The 17,331-nt window shown below is 38.2% G+C and overlaps 1 protein-coding gene and 1 pseudogene across 3 annotated transcripts in view; one reads left to right on the top strand and one right to left on the bottom strand.

Annotated features, from left to right (window-relative positions):
- EFCAB2 (EF-hand calcium binding domain 2) overlaps positions 1-17,331 on the top strand; it is a 118,566-nt gene that overhangs the window by 31,426 nt on the left and 69,809 nt on the right. The gene's annotated exons all lie outside the window — the stretch shown is intronic.
- Positions 9,014-10,025, bottom strand: LOC106825810 (serine/threonine-protein phosphatase 2A 55 kDa regulatory subunit B alpha isoform pseudogene; annotated as a pseudogene).

Raw genomic sequence — 17,331 nt, forward strand, 5'->3', positions numbered from 1 at the left:
TTAGAATGTCAGCACATCTGTTTGGTTCTCCAATATGTCTTCAGTGTTTGGTATATAGTAGGTGCTTAATAAGTATTACTGCATTCATGAGGAGAGGTGAGCAGAGGGTTCTGTGGAATCACAGAGGACAGGTTCTTGGCCCAGCCTGGAGAACGAGAGAAGGCAGATTGGGGGTGTGGGTGGAGGCTTGGTGGGGGAGATTGAGGAACAACATCTTCCAGGTTTAGAAGTCAGCAGGAAGAAAATGAGGGGAGAGTACCAGGCAGAGGGAGGAGCATGAGCCAAGGTAGGGAATGGGGAGGAGCTGGATGGTGCAGAGGGAGGAGCATGAGCCAAGGTAGGGAATGGGGAGGAGCTGGATGGTGCAGAGGGAGGAGCATGAGCCAAGGTAGGGAATGGGGAGGAGCTGGATGGTACAGAGGGAGGAGCATAAGCAAAGGTAGGGAATGGGGAGGAGCTGAATGGTGCAGAGGGAGGAGCATGAGCCAAGGTAGGGAATGGGGAGGAGCTGGATGGTGCAGAGGGAGGAGCATGAGCAAAGGTAGGGAATGGGGAGGAGCTCAATGGTTTAAATAGAGTTATTAGCATCTATTAAGTGTTTACATACATACTTAGCTTATATTTATATACATATTCTAAGTATTTTGTATACATTTTCTTATTTAATACTTAATAATGTCCTGTGAGTAAGGTATTATTCCCATTTTAGCAAAGAAAAATATCTTCAGTCCTTAGGGAAACTAAATAACTTGCCCAAGGCCACTTAGCCCATAAAGGTTAGATCAGGGATTTGTTTGGGATTCTTTCTGGTGCAAAGCCTGGTGTTCTTTAAAACTACCCTCTTATACTAAGGTCGTTGTTCCCAAACCACTGCTCATCAAATCCCCTGGGGTACTTTGTGAAAATACAGATTCCTGGCCCTCCCCAGGATACTGAATCAGAGTTTCCAGGGGCAGAGCTCATAGACACATATTTTTAACAAGCTCTTGGGTGATTCTCATACAACTGGCCTAGTATTGGTGCGCTCACCCTTGAGAATCACTGCACATGATTTCAAGAGCAAGGCAGAAGTAGCTGACCAGATCAGGGAGATTTTCCTCTGGACTGCTAAGGATCTTTGACTTTATCCTGCAGATGATGGGGAGTTTCTGGAGGGTTGGAAGCTGGAAAGTGATGTGATCAGATATGGGTTTTATGCACTCTGCTTTGACAACAATGTGAAGAGTGAAGTTGAAGGTGCGAGACTGCAGGCAATAAGAACTTCTATCTTCAGATTTCTGTCTGGGCTGATTTCTTCCCTTTTGCCCACAGACATTCTCAAATCTCTAAACACTTTTTCTCGTAGTCCTACCAACCTTTCAATTGTATTAGTCTCCTCTTTCTCCTTGCTAAATTCTTAAAAGAAAGCTATACATAATGCCAGGTTTCAATCAGTTCAAAATATTACTTCTCATTTTCTTCATTACTGTCTCACCCTTAACAATCCAGCTTTCCTACCCCATTACTGTGTCTTTGCCGGGGTCATCTTTCATTCAATAAGTATTTATTTAATGTTATTTGCAAGGATGGTCCTTCCCAAGATTTTGGTTTGAAATAATAATACCTGCAATGTAAGAAATAGATCTAAAGGCATCGAGAGAATTGGCCAGTGGAGAAAATGGTCAACAAAGTATTAATGGACTAGCCTGTTTAGAGCTGGTGGCATGAGCGGAGGACTTACAGGCAATTAGACTTCAGAGGCCCCTCCATCTGAAGCTGGATGAAGGGTCTGATGGAAAATTAGTTTGATTTGGGATAAGTTGAGTTTGAGAAGGTGAGATACGCAGTAGAAATATAGGACTGTCACTTGGGCGAGGAAGGGCGTAAAGCTAGACAAATAGACTTGGTAGTCCACAACGTGAAGTGTAAGACTCTGGGAGTGCATAATTAATGCATTAAATTCATGAAATGTTTTTGGAATAATTTGTGTATTTGTAGTTGTTTATATCTTGAAAACAAATTTTTCTGCTAAAGGAATCACAAGTATGTCATGAGAAGTTTAGCTTATCATGACCTATTAGAATTCAAAATCACACGAGGATTCAATCTGACCTTTGGGTTTCGGTCATAATCATATGAGAGCCTCTCCTATGGTTGCATGTTACTAAAATAAAAAAGCACTCAGTCTTTTTTATGTATTTTATGTACTCCCTTCCTCCATTTTCTGTATGTGTTCTATTCAAGCTATGCTTTCCTCATTTTAGTTTGTCTGTTCATTCTATTTTTCTCACTATTGCTTTATCCCCCACTAAGTTGTCTCTATAAAGAATGAAAGTCAACCTAATTCTGTTCTTAATGTTTTGGGTCACGTTTCTACTGTTTTTTGTTTGTTTGTTTTCTTTTTGTTGTTGTTATGAAATGTTCCCTGAAGCAAGATAAGCAGAAATATAATAAAATAAGACTCACTTGCAAACCGTCATGTCTGGTTAGAACCCCTACTATAGTATCATTGCTTGACCTCTAATTTTTAAGACCCTGTGGTGGGAACATATTAAAAATAGGCTATAAAACTGGCCATAATTGGAGCAGTTATCTTCAATAGGAAACAAAAACTTAGGACCCCTGAGTCCTACTTCATTGTGTGCCATATATTTATTAAAATTATACAATTCTTTGTGTCTTTTTTACAACTATATACAAGTATTATAAAATTCGTAAATTCAAAGCTTATTATGAAGAATTATAGATATATCATCAATCTTAAGTGCCAACTCTATTATATGATAATATTTATTTATCTAAGCAGCTTTTTGTTTTGGTGAGGAAGATTGTGAGCTAACATCAGTGCCAATCTTTTTCTATTTTATATGTGGGATGCCACCACAGCATGGCTAGATGAGCAGTGTGTAGGTCTGTGCCCAGGATCCGAACCTGCAAACCCTTGACCACCAAAGTGGAGCACACAAACTTAACTACTATGCAACCAGGCCAGCCCTAAGCAACTTTCCAAAAGCATTGAGAAGCAGAGTAATGTAGCTAAAAGAATAGAATCTTTGGAGCAATACAGTCTTGGGCTTGAATCTTTAATTTTCCAATTTTACTAGATATTTGTCCTCAAATCACTCATTTAACTTTTTAAGCCTCAATAACCTCGTCTGTTAGATAAGGATATTAGTGCCTACTCCAGATGACCTTGTGGGAGATAATAGCAGCTCACGTCTGATGAGCACTGCTGTGAGCCAGGGTCTCTACAGACACTGCTGCCTTTAATCCTCACAGCAACCTTGCAAGGCAGCTGTTATTATCGTTATCATTATTATCGTCATCCATCATCATCATGCCCCCTTTATAGATGAGGAAACTGAGCCTTGGGGAGATTTGGCAATTTGATGAAGCTGGTCAGAGCTTGGGGATTCAAGCCAGTTTTGTTTGACTCCAGAACTCTATCTTCTAAATAAAATCATGTATGTAAAACACTTAATCTTGTGTCTGGCATATAGTACATGTGTAAAATTTGTTTGTTCAAACCTCTTCCCCACACCCATCCTAGGAATGAGGCTAATATGCCTGTCCTTCACATTTTAGGATACAAAGTAAAGGTAATCCCCAAGTTACAAATTCCCCATTTAGCACAGTAAAAATAGCTTATGTTTTTGAGTGTTCACTATGTGCCAAGCACTTTACATATAGCATTTAATGCCCACAACGGCCCTATGGGATAGGTACTATCATTAGCTCCATTTTACAGACTGAGGACGAGGGCACAGAGTCCCGAAGTAACTTGCACAAGATCACACACCGCCTGGCAAAGCTGGGCTCTGAACAGTGAGTCCAGAGCATAGGGACCACGTTGTTTACAGAGGTTTGAGGAACACAGTGCCTAATGTATAGTGGGTGCTCAACCAATGTTTGTTAGTCGAGTAAATGAATGAATGAACTAATGAATGAAACAAACCTGGCCTCTCCTCCACCCTTCACATTCCAAGCCTCCAGTTAGTAACTAACTCATTCTGGTAACACCATCTGAAATTATCTGAACTACTATTTCTTACGCATCATCTTCTTCATTTTTTCCACTCCAGAATTATGTAATTGCTGTATTTACGTTCCCAAATGTGGCTGAATATGGTGGTGTGTGTCCGCAGTTGCAGGTGCTTGGGAGAGCAAGGCTGGGAGCTTGCCTGAGCTATAGAGTGCGATGCTTATTGGGTATTTGCATTAAGTTTAGCATCTGTGTGGTTTATTCATTTATTTTCTTATCATTTAATCATTCATATAATAAATTGTATTGAGCTAGTGCTGTGTATCATTTTGTGATACAACAGTGATGGGAACACATGAGGCCTCTCACTTTACTGGATGTACAGTCTAATGCAGGTGGGGAGGCTAACAGCCAAGCAATCACAGTGCCATAGGGAAGCATAGGGTGCAGGGGGATCATTAACCACCTCTTGTCTGGGTCACTCTGTGAACCCCCTAATGGCCTCTGCGCCTCCAGTTGAGTTATCCTCAGAGCCACAAGAGTGACCTTCCTTGATTGTAAATTTGGCCACACACTCCCTGCATTGTAAATCTTCTCTTGATATCTATTGCCCTTAGGATAAAATCCACAGTCCTTTAATGTGTCTTACAAAAAAGACCCTGAATGGCATGGAGCCTATTCCCACCTGGCACGCTCTCTTCCAGGTACGTTTCATCATAAGGAAGTTAAGGAGCAAAAACTTGAACTTTTCCACATACTTTTTGGTTTCTTTTCTGAAACTACATTGTAGTACAATTTTGCTTTTTATTATTTTGAATTATTTTTTAAGGAAGAGAAAAAAATTGACCAAGTTAATATAAATATAATTTTAAAAGCACACTTGAGAAACAGTAGCTAGTAAACACTCATAAGAACATGCAGGGAATGGCGGGCACACAATGATTGAAGAGTTCCTGTTTGTTAACCCTCTTAAAAGATTACTTCGAAGATTCTTATTCTATCAAAATAAGTCAGTATACAATATATTTTAGTATACTTTAAATATATATTCTAAATATTTAATATTAATATTTTTCAACATTTAAAATGTATATTACAATTTAAAATATACATTTTTAAATGTACAAGATAGTCTGAAATGAGGCATATATTATAGTGTTTCTGTTCTAAAAATGTATTTCTGGTATTACTTCACCATCTGACCATCTTGTAAAAGTTCTTATTTCCACATGTGGTCATTCCATTTTTTACTAAATGGGCACACTATAAAAAGTAACATTTTCTATAACACCTGCTGTATATGACATTTCTGTGAAATTAAATATATTGTTGCTAATATTTTCCCCAAAGCTTGGCAAAATTGCTTATACCTTAGTGAAAATTTACATATTCATTTTAGCTTCATTTAATTTTTGAGATAACATTTCTGATGTTGAGTTAGATGTAACCATGAAATAAATAGAGTTATTTTGATTATCAACCATCAAAATGTGTTTGATTAACAAACACATTTTCTCTCATGTGTTAAGGTTATAGTTTAGACATGTTCTGTAGCAAGAAATTGATTATTTTGGGAGCACATTTATGAATTATGACTATTTAAATTTGTATTGGCATGACTAATAACGAGTTAAGTTTAAATAAGACTGTACCTTGTGAAGGGGGACCAAGTATGGATCTTTGCTCTTTGTGAGACCCCAGGAAGCACATTTTTCATTAGTGATGGCCACAGTCAATGCAGTGCTTCTTAAAAACAAACACAAAACAAAGCCAGTGATTAGTCTTTGCATAGAGAACAATAAACCAGACCCTGATCCATGACACATGAGCGTGTTTCAGAGGGGGTCCTTCTGTTAGGCGAGAGGGCTAACTGACGTCACATTCGTTTTCCACTCTAGATTCTGTGGTTTTAATTATTTTTCTTTCTTTACTGACTTAAATATGTCATCACCCAAACACTACATGGAAGTTTCTCAAAATTTATATAAATTCTTAATCTGTGGTATCTTAATAACTAATGAAGACATAATGGACTACAGTTAGTACCAACTTACAGTAATATTACATATACACAATTATATAAAGAGAAGCAGTTTGATTACCAAAATACTTTTAAAACTTAGTGATAACACATTCAATCACATTCCATTTCATTCTAACAAACGTATAGATAAAAAATTTATTTCTTCTTTTCTTTTTTTGCTGAGGAAGATTCACCCTGAGCTAACATTGCCAGTCTTGTTGCCAGTCTTCCTCTATTTTGTATGTGGGTCGCCACCCCAGCATGGCTGCCACTCATGAGTGGTGTAGGTCCACACCCAGGAACTGAACCTGGGACGCTGAAGCATGGAGTATGCCTAACTTAACCACTAGGCCACAGGTCAAACCCCAAAATATGTTTCTTAAAATATCATTTCCTCAAGTATCTCATTTGTTATGTTCTAATAATCCTCAAGATTTTTTTCTAGATAATTTTTAATGAAATATTGTAAAATCAGAGGCGTTATTGTTTAGAAATGTTGATTTGAGCAGTGTAAGTTGCCAAATATGTTTTGCAAACATTTACAACCATTATTGCAAACACATTGTTACACTTTCATTTAATTTGAATAGCTTACTTTTTCCTTACAATGGTAAAACTTTCTAAAGCTTTCATTAAGCTGTTAACAGGTTACAATAGCAGTCAGACATGTTACCATGGTATTTTAGCCAAAAATGATGACACCACGTCTTATATTTTGGCAAGAATATACACAGCCAGTCTGGCTTTTTTATTTTTAAGATGAAAAATCTAGTTAAATGAAAGAAGTCAGGGAAATTAAAAGAAATCACCAAACAGAAAAGGACAAGAAGGGGAAAGCGGTGCTTCGGTTTGGGTGGCCTGCTGTCAGCTTAAGCAGCCAGGCCATGGGTCATCGTGCCCAGGAGGAGAGTTAGGATCCTGTCGGCTTAAGCAGCCAGGCCGTGGGTCATCGTGCTCAGCAAGAGTGTTAGGATCATTCAGCCTGTTTTATTGTCTGAGATGCCTGTGCCCTTTAATTCTGTGACCAACAATACATCTGAATTAGGATGAAGTGCATTTATTTACTGTGGTGTCTTCTCTCTTCAAGATCTTCTGTTCTTTCTGCTTCTGGTAGGTGACAGGCCAGCCTGTCCTGTAGGTGCAAACTATCGTCTTGAGCTGGGTCTTACTCTCAGGTGGCATTGTCAGCTACGAGATGACCTGGAGTCTGTCAGAGCGATGGCATTTTTAGAAAAAGTCAACCTTGTCTTCTTTTAATCTATTTAAACAATAGGTTATTTGAAGATTTTAAATAAATTGTTTTTATCCATAAGAGTTCATTCGAGTCTAGGCTCATGTGTTTGAGCAGCCTTGATCCTGTGAAACAGAACCTCCTTTATGCCCAGATTCAGCCATAATAATTAGTATCTAATACTTTAATATGGATCAAACATTAATCTAAATTCTTTACATATTTTAACTAACATAATCATTAATCAAACTTATGAGCAAGATACTATTTATGTTTTTATTGTGGTAAAATATGCATAGTATGAAATTTTCCATTTTATCCTTTTTTCTTTTTTGTGAGGAGAGATTGGCCCTGAGCTGACATCTGTTGCCAATCTTCCTCTTTTTTTTTTTTCTCCCCAAAGCCCCGGGACATAGTTGTGTATCCTAGTTGAATTCATTCTAGTTGTTTATTGTGGGATGCCACCACAGCATGACTTGATGGGCACCTGAAGTGGAGCTTGCGAACCCAACCACTCAGCCACAGGGCCAGACCCTATTTTAACCATTTTTTAGTGTATAGTTCAGTGATAGGAAATACATTCATATTGTTGTGCAACCATCACCACCACGCATCTCCAGAACTTTTTTATCATCCCAAACAGAAACTTAGTACACATTAGACAATATTCCACTGTATGTATATATCACATTTTGTTTATCCATTCATCCATCAATGGACATTTGGGTTGTTTCCACCTTTTGGCTGTTGTGAATAATGCTGCTGTGAACACTGGTGTGCAAATATCTGCTCGAGTCCCTGCTTTGGGTTCTTTTGGGTATATACGTGGAAGTGGAATTGCTGGGTCCTGTGATAATTCTATCTTGAGCTTTTAGAGAAATCCCCATACTGTTTGCTAAGGAAAATACTGTCATTATCACCATTTTGCAGATGAAGAAACTTGGGCACAGAGAGGCCACGTAACTTGCCCACGGTCTCAGCTAGTATGTAGAAGAGTCAAGGTTTGAACCCAGAGGGTCTGGCTCAGGGTCAGTGCTCTTACCCAGTGCATTATTCTTATTGTCTCTATTCTATCAGTCTTAGCCATAATGGAACAGTTTGTTTCCTAACTTGGGAAGACTGACATCATTTGGAGTTTTGGGAATTGGGCTATATAAACCAATATTTTTATTCTTAAGAATATTTGTTTTCTTGGGTTGATTTTTTTTTACATGACTAAGTTTTTCTTTCCCATTCTTTGTCACTTTTATTCAGTAGTAGGTTTCCCCCCCTTATTTTCAGTGCCAGACACAGCAAGGAGTGATTACAGCCAACTGTTATTAAAACATTTGTTTGCAACATATATTGCCTTTACTGCTGACCCTAAACTGACTCAGTTTTGTGTGCCTTCATTCTTTCTTTTTTAAATATGCCACTACCAAGTCTGAGTGGAGGGGGCAAGGGTAAGATAAAGACAGACAAAAGGGAAGGAGTCCAGGAGGCCCAAAGAGGAGGAATGCTACAGGCCACAGTAAAAATGAGCTGTATGTAATTTAAAAAGGGGGGATGATACACAAATGATACAGTAATGAGGATACACAACTAAATCCCATAGGCATGACTGAAGGCTTTCACTGTGTCTGATGTCATCCCAAAGGAAGGCATAAGAAGTGGAGTAAATCAGTGTTGATACAGACCAAGCTAGTCCATTAGGGAAGATGGTGCAAGAAGTCATTTAACTTAAAAGTGCCCTAGCCTTCCCTAAATGGCTGGCAGACATGGAGAACACCACAGTGATGAAGCTCAGAGCTTTCTCCATGTGGCTATAAAAACGTGTTGTCAAATGGCACATTGTCAGACACTGGACGGGGCGCCACAGTGCACCTTCTCTTTTTTAGGTGTGAATGCTAGATTCAACTATCTCACCTAAGCAGGAAGTGGGCTCCTCTGTAAGAACGCCAACCCTAATTCACCTTGTCTTGAAATATATCCAGATCGTTTGTAGTAGCTACAGCAGTGATATTTTCCTTGGGCTGCCAGGCCGTATGAAGTATTTTCTTGCTGAAGTCTAGGCTGTCGACACTTATTTCATCCTTCCTTCCCTTGCCACTTGCACAGACTTTGTGTGGCTTCAGAACCGTGCGGGGTTTGTTGTTTTTCCGTGATGCCTCTAGGGTTATGTCTCGCTTTGTGTTCCTGTCGAACATTCTGACAAAATTATTGCAAGACCCAGTCATGACAACACTGTCAGATCCATTCCAACAACATTCAAATTTGTCAAATAGGCAGTCATTTTCATACAGTGAACAAAGTTTACTTCTGACGTATTCGTGCACCTTGTAAGCGCCCAACGGCCTGTTTTCCATATTTAAGTCCCAAGTTTTGACTGAGAAATAGTCTCTAGTCATCACATATTGACCACAATGGCTGAATTTTACATCAGAAATAGAGGAGATGATTTCAGGAAAAAAAGACCTGTTACTGGGATCTTCAGGTTCTTCAAACAGTTTAGACTGCCTGTCACAGAGGGCAGATGCCCTCATGTCACATAACCGAATAGTTCCTTCACTGCTGCTGTGTACTGATGTGTTACAGCTGTTTGCGTGGAATTCTGCTGCTGCAGTCACCTCTCTTAGCTCTTCCATATTGGCAGGCTCCATGTCCACAACATTAGAACTCCTGCCTGTAATTTCCAGATGCCAAAAATTAATCCGCAAATCATCTGCAGATAAATAGATTTCGTAATCACTATTAATAGAAGTTGAGTTGATATGATATGTGTGAGCATTGGCAAGTATTATTCATGCACTGGCCTCAGCCATTAGATCCATGGGCCTCAAGACTGGCGTTCATAGTACAGTGACTGTGGTAGGGTCTCTATCTTCTGCCTTCCTCTTTCAACTTACGCACTTCTGGTCTTTTGTCCCTTTCACTGATTTTCCATACTTTGATTGTTTTATCATTGGTAAAAACGGAACAGCATTTTTCTGGAGTAACCACTTAATTTTGTTGATCTTTTCTTCTATTTCTGTACTTTTCAAGTAGTCAGACTCTGGCTCATGGCTCTGAAAGGGGCTGTAAACATCATATTCTCCTCTGCTATAAGACTGGACTGTTCTCCTGCTCCTCTTGAAAGATGACGACGACTCTACCTCCTTTGTCTCCTGTTGCTAGTAATTCTCCAGAATGATCGAATTCTGCTGTAGAAATTGTATCTGCTGCTTCTACATCATCATCTACTGCTCCTTTCACCTGAGGAAAACACCGCTGAATAGCCCCGTCTTCCAGCTCTGGCCATGTTGTGCTGCAAGCAGTGGCTCTGCAGGGCTCCCTGGGGCCCCTGCTTCCTCTCAGTTGTTTTCATTCCTGATCTTAAATCTATTTCAGAACAGTCGTAGATGATTATACAGGAAACTCTTCAGCATCATTCTACAAAACCAAAACAACAATAAAAAAAGGACACTCACACAGTAGCAATAACAATAAGCCTGACTTGAAGTACTCTCATTGCAAAACTTAGAAACATACCCTTTAAAACGAGAGTCTATACATGGGCTGTTTCTCTAGTATTCTCCGATGCTGCATACTTTCGGCATCTATGTAAAAGTTCCTCTGATGCTATAAACTTAGACCAAAATAGCCTTAGAAATATAGTAGAAGAGCCCTTAGTATCTCCCCTTAACTTTTGCGCCACGTTAACGTGAAATAGCCATTTCCTTTCTAAAACATACTGATTCTCATGGCATGCAGAATACCTTTCCCCATTAAGTATGATGTTAGTTGTGGGTTCTTCATAAATGCCCTTGATCATGTTGAGGAAGTTCCCTTCCCTTTCCAGTTTTCTGAGTGTTTTTATCATGAAAGGACGTTGAGTTTTGTCAGACTTTTTCTGTGTCGATTGTTATGATCCTGTGGTTTTTTTCCCTTCATTCTATTAATGTAGTATATTACATTGATTTATTTTCATATGTTGAACCGACCTTGCATTCCTGAGGTTAATCCCATTTGGTCATAATGTATAATCCCTTTTATATGTGACTGGATTTGGTTTGCTAGTTTTGTTGAGGACTTTTGTGTTTATATTTGTAAGGCATATTGGTCTGTAGTTTTCTTTTCTTCTGATGTCTTTGTTTTTTGTGTAAGGGTAATGCTGGCCTCATAAAATGGATTGAGAAGTGTTTCTTCCATTTAGATTTTTTGTAAGAGTTTGTAAAAGAGTCATGTTAATTCTTCTCTAATCTGTGCACTTTAGATGTGGCACCATATATATGTTTGCATCTTATATTTATGATTTGGAGCATATGGCACAAAAATATATTCTACATGATGAGTAGCACAATAGAGACATGGTCTAAAATATGGTAAGGAACTTTCTCTTTCAATATTGGAAAGGTAGAATAATAGGCATTTAAAGAATTCTGATAAGACTACTTCTCTCAATTTACTGATTAATTACAGAGGTAAGAACTTCTTGTTAAGCCATTTTATAGCAATTTTTACTCAGAGTTAATACTCTTTGGCTGCAGGTATATTAACAAATGATGGAACAGCATGAAATAAGGGCAACATATTTATCAGGTAGCATTTTGGAAATTTTTACTCTCTCTCTCCTATACTGAGGCTTTTGACAATGTTTCTACCACTAAATTACTGTAATCCACACAAATATTCTGGTCAATAGTTAAATCGCCTGGTTTTGGAAAGGTAAGATTGGGAAATAAAATTATCATAGATAAGGTCAAGAAACTTTTGGCTACTAATACTTTAAAACAAACATTTTCCTACAAAATTTTCAGCAAACATTTTCCTATTGGATCATTTGGCAGGGAAATGAATGTCTGGAAATGTGCCCTCGAGCTGTGAGATGCTGCCAAATGAAGTGTTATTTTACAGGGATGCACCTGATTTCATGCCAGTGCGTATAGTGCTGTAATTACATGATCGCCTTGGCCACTGGGTTCTAACAACAAGTGAAAAGCTAAACAGACTGGAAAACCAGCAGCTCTTCTTGGATCTGTAAGAGACAGGAGGACAGGGAGCAAACTCCTGCCCCCAAGAGACATTCGAGTGAACGCGGGGAGTCAGCATTTAGCAGAGCCGAGACTCACAAGCACAAACCACCATGGGAACCGGTGCCTCGGTAGGAAAACCTGAACTACAATTGATGGATTCCTGGAGGCTCGATGTGGACAAGTCTGAGAGTTAAAAACTCCAGGGGACCCAGTCATAGCCCCTCCCCATTTTGTGAGTTTTACCTCCAGGAGCTTGACTAGGTTCCCATAGTAAATATTGGAGAAAAATCCCCGTGTGCTTCCAGTAAGAGGAGGGGGAAAGGAACCATTTTGAACTACTCCAGAGCTTTCTGTTCTTAGCGGGGCTTACCCTCAGGAGAAACTAGTTAATCAGAACCTAACCTACTGGGGTGTTATCAGAGCTTTACTGACCTGGGGGAAGGGAAATGTCCAGCTCCATTCACCTCTAGCCTTCCGTGTGGGAGAAGGGATATACCCAACTTCAGCCCATTCTAGCCATCCTGTCCCACTTAATGGGAGAGAAAAAAAAAGGAGAAACACTTGTGATGTTCATAGTCTAGAGTCATGTGTTCATCCAGATACTGAGACCTAATCCTAGGACTGTAGAACACCTCCCTGCCACCATCCCCACACCTCACCACCACATTACGAAAGGCCCATTTACAGCAGTTCCGTTTATCTGGTATGTCATGTCTGGTTATCAAGAGTAAAGTATAAGGCATACCAAAAGGTCAAAAACAATTTGAAGATATGGAGCAGACATCAGAACCAGACGTAGCAGGGATGTTGAAATTATCAGGGAATTTAGAAAGCTATGATTAATATGCTAAGGGCTCTAATGGATAAAGTAGAGAGCATGCAAGAACAGATGGGCAATGTAAACCAAGGCATGTAATTCTAGGAAAGAATTAAAAAGAAATGCTAGAGACCAAAAACACTGTAACAGAAATGAAGAATAATTTTAATGGGCTTACTAGAAGACAGGGTACAGCTGAGGAAAGAATCTCTGAGCTTGAGGATGTATCAATAAGAACTTTGAAAACTGAAAAGCAGAGAGAACAATGACTGAAAAAAAAAAAAGCAGAACAAACTATCCAAGGATTGTGGGAAAATTACAAAAGGTGTAGCTTACATGTAATGGGAATACCAAAAGGAAAAGAGAGAAAGGAACAGAAGAAATATGTGAAACAGTATGACTAAGAACTTCGCTAAATTAATGTCAGCCATCAAACCACAGATCCTGGGGGGTTGGCCCTGTGGCCAAGTGGTTAAGTTCCCACGCTCTGCTGCAGGTGGCCCAGTGTTTTGTTGGTTTGAATCCTGGGCACGGACATGGCACTGCTCATCAAACCACGCTGAGGCAGCGTCCCACATGCCACAACTAGAAGGACCCACAATGAAGAATATACAACTATGTACCGGGGGCTTTGGGGAGAAAAAGGAAAAAATAAAAAATAAAAAAAACTTTAAAAAACAAAAACAAAAAATACCCCACAGATCCTGGAAGCTCAAAGAACACCAAGCAGGATAAATTCCAAAAAAACTACATGTAGGAATATGATTTTCAAACTATGAAAAATCAAAGATAAAAAAAAAATCCTAAAAGAAGCCAGAGAGGAAAAACACCTCACCTATAGAGGAACAAAGATAATTACATCTGGCTTCTCCTCAGAAACCATGCAAGCAAGAAGAGGATGGGCTGTAGTGTTTAAAGTGTTCAGAGAAAAAAACGCACCAACCTAGAATTTTTTATCCTGGGAAATTATCCTTCAAATAAATGAAGGAGAAATAAAGGCTTTCTCAGACAAAAAGTTGAAAGAATTTGTTTCCAGCAGAGATCTGCCCTGCAAAAAATGTTAAAAGAAGTTCTTTAGAGGCAAGGAAAATGGTGTAGGTCAGAAACTAGGATCTACTTAAAGAAAGAAAGAGCATCAAAGAAAGAACAAGTGAAGGCAAAATAAAAATTTTATTTATTTATTTATTTATTTTGGTGAGGAAGATTCTCCCTGAGCTAACATCTGTGCCAATCTTCCTCTTTTTTTTCTTTTCTGTATGTGGGTCACCACCACAGCATGGCTAATGAGTGGAGTAGGTCTAGACCCAGGATCCGAACCTGCAAACCTGGACCACTGACATGGAATATGCGGAACTCCAACCACTCAGCCACAGGGCCAGCCCCCAAAATTTTATTTTATTTTATTTATTCTTAACTGATCTAACAGATACAGTTTGTTCAAACCGATAATAGCAACAATGTATTCAATTATGTATGCTTATTATATATCTTATGTGTATATATATGTATGCTTATATGTAAATGAAATGAATGATAGCAGTGATACAGGGATGGGAGGGAGGAATTAGGGTTATTTTGTTATTATAAGGTATTTATAGTACTTGTGAAATGGTATAGTATTATTTGAAAGTGAACTTAGATTAGTTGTAAATGTATATTGCAAACTCTGAGGCAACTAGTGAAAAAAGAAGTATAACCAACTGGTAAGAAAGGAGAGAACATGGAATCATACAAAATGCTCAACTGAAACAACAAAAGGCAGAAAAAGAGTGGAAGACAAAAATAAGAACAAAGAACAAGGGCAACTAATAGAAAATAGTAACCAATATGGTAGATATTAATCCAGCCATATGAATAATCACTTGAAGCAATGGTCTAAATTCACCAGTTAAAAGACAGAGATTGTCAGAGTGGATCAAAAAACAAGACCAAAGTATATGTTGTCTCTAAGAGACCCACTTTAAATATAAAGACACATATAGATTAAAAGTAAATGGATGGAGAAAAAATGTACATTTGGTAACACTAATCAAAAGAAATTGAGAGTAGCCATGTTAATGTCAGACAGAGCAGACTTCAGAACAATGAAAGTTATCAGGAATAAAGAAGGCCAGTACATTAATTATAAAGGGATCGGTTCTCCAAGAAGACATAACCATGCTTAACAGGTATGTGCCTAAAAACAGAGCATCAAACTACATGAGGTAAAAACTAGTAGAACTGCAAGGAGAAATAGATGAATCCACTATTCATCACCCCTAAACACCAATCTATCAGAAATGAACAGATCCAGTAGGCAGATAATTGGTAAGGATATATTTGAACGCACAACACCATTAATCAACTGGGTGCAGTCAACATCTGTAAACTATATCATTCAACAACAGCAGAATACACACTCGTCTCAAGCTCACACTGAACATACACCAAGATAGACCATTCTGGGCTATAAAACACACCTTAAATTTAAAAGAACAGAAATCAAAAAATGTCTGCTCAGACCACGATGGAATTAAACTAGAAGTCAATAACAGAAACGTAAGTGGGAAATCCCTAAATACTTGGAGATTGAACAACACACTTTTAAATAACACATGGATCAAAAAAGGAATCTCAAGACAAATTTAAAATTATTTTGAACTAAATGAAAATAAATACACAGTTTATCAAAATTTGTGAGATGCAGTGAAAACAGTACTTAGAGGAAAACATACAGCATTGAATGCATATATTAGAAAAGAAGGAAGATCTAAAAATCAATCATCTAAGTTTCTACGTTAGGAAACTAGAAAAAGAAGAGCAAATTAAATCCAAAGTAAGAAGAGGAGAAGAAATAGTAAGAATTAAAGCAGAAATCAATGAAATAAAAAACAGGAAATCAATAGAGAAAATCAGTGAAACCAAATACTATTTCTTTGAAAAGATCAATAAAATAAATAAGCCTCTAGTCAGGCTAATTTTTTTAAAAAGAGAGGACACAAATTACTAATATCAGAAATGAAAGAGGAGACATCACTACAGATCCCATGGAAATTAAAAAGATCATAAAGGAATACTGTGAACAAATTTATGCCTACAAATTTGATAACTTAGATGAAATGGACCAATTCCTTGAAAGACCCAAGCTGCCAAAACTCACACAAGAAGAAATAGACATTCTGAATGAGCCTATCTCTATTAAAGAAATAGAATCAATAATAACCTTCCAAAACAGAAAACACCAGGCCTAGATGGGTTCACTGGTGAATTCTACCAAACATTTAAGTAAGAAATACCAATTCTTTACAATCTCTTTTAAAGAATAGAAGCAAAGGGAATACTTCCTAACTCATTTTAGAAGGCCAGCATTACCCTAATACAAAAACTAGACAAGAACAGAAGAGAAGAAAATTACAGACCAATAATCTCTCATGAACATAAACGCAGAAATCCTCAACAAAATATTAGAAAATTGAATCCAGCAGTGTATAAAAAGAATTATATACCACAATCAAGTGGGATTTATCCCAGGTATGCAAGACTGGTTGAACATTTGGAAATCAATTAGTGTAATTCATCACATCAATAGGATAAAAATAAAAATGAAATGATTATATCAATAGATGCAGAAAAGACATTGGACAAAATCCAACACATATTTGTGATAAAAACTCTCAGTAAACTAGGAATAGAAGGGAACTTCCTCCACTTGATAAAAAATATCTACAAAATCCTACCACTAATGTCATACTTAATGGTGAGAAACTCAAAGCTTTCCCATGAAGATCAGGAACAAGGCAAGGATGTCCCCTCTTACCACTTCTTTTCAACAAGGTACAGTAAGTACTGATTGCTATGGTCTGAATGTTTGTGTCCCCCCAACATTCATATGTTGAAATCCTAACCCCCAAAGATGATGATATTGGGACATGGGGCCTTTGGCAAGTGATTAGGTCATGAGGGTGGAGCTCTCATGAATGGGATTAGTGCTCTTGTAAAAGAGATCCCACAGAGGTCCCTCACCCCTTCTACCATGTGAAGATGCAATGAAAAGTCTGTAACTTGGAGGAAAGCTCTCACCAGACTGTGCTGGCACCCTGATCTCAGACTTGTAGCCTCCAGAACTGTGAGAAATAAATTTCTGTTGTTCATAAACTACCCAATCTGTGGTATTATGTTATTGCAGCCTGAACAGACTAAGACAACTAGCTAGTGCAATAAGACAAGAAAAGGAAATAAAAGGTCTACAGATTGTGAAGGAAGAAATAAAATGAATTGCCTTTACAAAAATGTTAATGTATTATTGAGATTCTTCTGAAAGATTATTTG

The sequence above is a fragment of the Equus asinus genome, chromosome 9 (genome assembly GCF_041296235.1).
Source record: "Equus asinus isolate D_3611 breed Donkey chromosome 9, EquAss-T2T_v2, whole genome shotgun sequence".
Classification (NCBI taxonomy): Eukaryota; Metazoa; Chordata; class Mammalia; order Perissodactyla; family Equidae; genus Equus; species Equus asinus.